The sequence below is a fragment of the Sardina pilchardus genome, chromosome 14 (genome assembly GCF_963854185.1).
Source record: "Sardina pilchardus chromosome 14, fSarPil1.1, whole genome shotgun sequence".
Classification (NCBI taxonomy): domain Eukaryota; kingdom Metazoa; phylum Chordata; class Actinopteri; order Clupeiformes; family Clupeidae; genus Sardina; species Sardina pilchardus.
Genome location: NC_085007.1, coordinates 607,926 through 610,425, shown reverse-complemented (window position 1 = coordinate 610,425; position 2,500 = coordinate 607,926). Strand labels below are relative to the sequence as shown.

The window sequence follows — 2,500 nt, the reverse complement described above, 5'->3', positions numbered from 1 at the left end:
CCAGGCATGGACTGGCCATAGGGCATACCGGGCAATGCCCGGTGGGCCGACGCATATATTTGGGCCGAGGCTGTCATAATTTACTACTAATAATAATAATAAAAAATTAGGCTCATTTATAGCGTAGGCTACGGCCGCAACGGTAGCGAATCGCGGCCCATTGGTTGACTGCCTTAATGGACATTGGGCTAGTCCAATGACATCTCAGGCCCCTCCCTGTCTCCCTCCCGGCCTCATCTCCCTCTTGATTGGAGTTCGACCGGAGTTTGAGACCGTCCGTATATGAAAATGCACAAAGACAAACCACAAAAGCGCAAGGGGGGCGCAGAGAAGTTGCGAGATAAAAGGCAAAAGCCTACAAGTGGATGCAGCAAAGATGTGCTAAAATTACAGAAATGTTTGCCACCACAAGTTCAAACAGGGCCGTCGACATAGCAGCAGTGCAGAAGCAGCACCGAGTGCACAGGCTTCAGAGAGGCACATGCGAGTGTGCAACAGAGTAGTTACACAGAGGAAGGAGTAGCTATTCAAATTAATTCGGGGGAGGAGGAAGAGGTGAGAGACGTGACCCAGCAGGGACAGATTGAGGAGGAGGTCAGAATAGCTACTGTGAGGCAGGTAAGAAGTAGCCGAAATGTTGGCTGAACTTTTTGGGCGCACAACGAACAATTAAAAGTTTGAAATCTGCGACTGCTGCTTCCCCTTGCTTCTTTTAGATGTAACCTGCCTACTATGTAGGAATAGGCACCCAGTTAAGCAAAACAAAGTTTTATAGTGTGAGCGCGTCTTTATGTGTGGTTTCTGTGTAGGCCTACTCCTCTCGCATGCATTTGAGTTGCGATACCCATCAAATTAACGAGTTGTCAGCTCGCCATCAACCTTCTGAAATCTTAAGACCGTCACGATTGGTCGAATTTGTTGTCAATCTTGACGCAGTAGCCTACAACAAGCAAACTATCAAATTTCGTTGCTCAGACAAGCAGACACCCATACACACAGACATGCAGTCAGACGCATGGAATGAAACAGGAATGGTGATAGCCCATGGAATTATCAATGAAAATCTTCACTAGTATCAAGGTGAATTGTTTGCTAAAACTGTGCAAATGCTCAACATAAATTATAGCAGGTTTTATTTAGTGAAGCATTTAATAGCATATGATATTTTGTGCACAACCTCATCCTTAAAGGTCACTCTAGTGGGTGCGTGGTTGTGTGTGTGTGTGTGTGTGTGTGTGTGAGAGAGAGAGAGTATAATAATAATTAATATTTTTTTTGCAAGGGTAGGCTAGTCTACTCGCTTCCATGCAGGCTACTGCGGTTTACTTAAATATGTTTTACAAGCAAAACAGTGTGCACATATGTTTTATCGTGTAAATTATCATGGTGGGCCACTATGGCCAAAAATGCCCGGGCCGTTTTTTGGTCCCAGTCCAGCCCTGGTCTAGACGAGGAGAGGGAACACTAAATGGCAGGTTCTAAAGCACAGCTGGTTTGGATGAAGAGAGGGAACACTATGGTAATGGTAGGGCCGGTGTGTTGTCCCAGTCCAGCCCTGTCAGATCCTCAGGAGCCCTAAAGTCCATCACTACAGCGGTGGCCAGTCCTAAAGTCCATTACAGTAATAAGAAAGAAAGTAAGTAAGTAAGCCTTTATTGTCATGGCAACGAGTACAACGACATTACAGTACTAGCCTGTACCGCATGAACACATTACACGTGTCCCACAATGCAACAGTGCACGCTGTCTGCTCCAAACTGCTCAGAGCTCAAATCTCACAGATTAGATGTGGTCGAAATCAAAGGTAACAGGGTTGAGCTCTTCTGCGCTGTCTGTCAAAAACACTCAAATCAACCTGGCTTCCCCTTGCTGTCGGTGTGGCGGTTCGACAAGGACGGCCTATTTAAAGCTTGCTTCTTGTTGTCAGGACAACCGTGACCCCTTTGTTTCTATGGAACAATGACGGCCCCTGCCCTGGCCTATGCTACACATGGGTATCTATAGAAAGCCATTATTTGGCGTGTAAACATGCCGATATTGGGCAAAAGTGTGTTTATTTGAACTGCGGGTTGCTGCTGCAGACCAGAGCCAAGTTGTTGGGTCGGAGGTGGCATTTCCACGCCATGTTTACCCAGCGCTGAACTTGCAGGACAAAGAGGAGGAACTTGGCTTGGAGTCATCGTAAATATCCCGAGCTTTAATATCCCCTCGTTGTGCAACCACACTGGAGCTCGTGCCAAACGTTGACGACACAGACATCCGTAGCATTCGGTGGGAGGAAGCTCTAGTAGGAACTCAATTACACGTCTGGCAGACACAACACTTACTGCCCAGACAATCAGAGAAGCAAAACAAAGCCACTTGTTCAGTTGCGCCCATTCAACACCAAATACGAACCACATCTGGGGGTCAGAGGCCAGCACACACACACACACACACACACACACACACACACACACACACACACACACACACACACACACACATACACACACACACA

The 2,500-nt window shown here is 47.0% G+C and overlaps 1 protein-coding gene across 1 annotated transcript in view; it reads right to left on the bottom strand.

Moving 5' to 3' along the window:
• Positions 1-2,500, bottom strand: part of LOC134101161 (regulator of G-protein signaling 3-like) — a 184,720-nt gene that overhangs the window by 157,824 nt on the left and 24,396 nt on the right. The window lies entirely within an intron of this gene.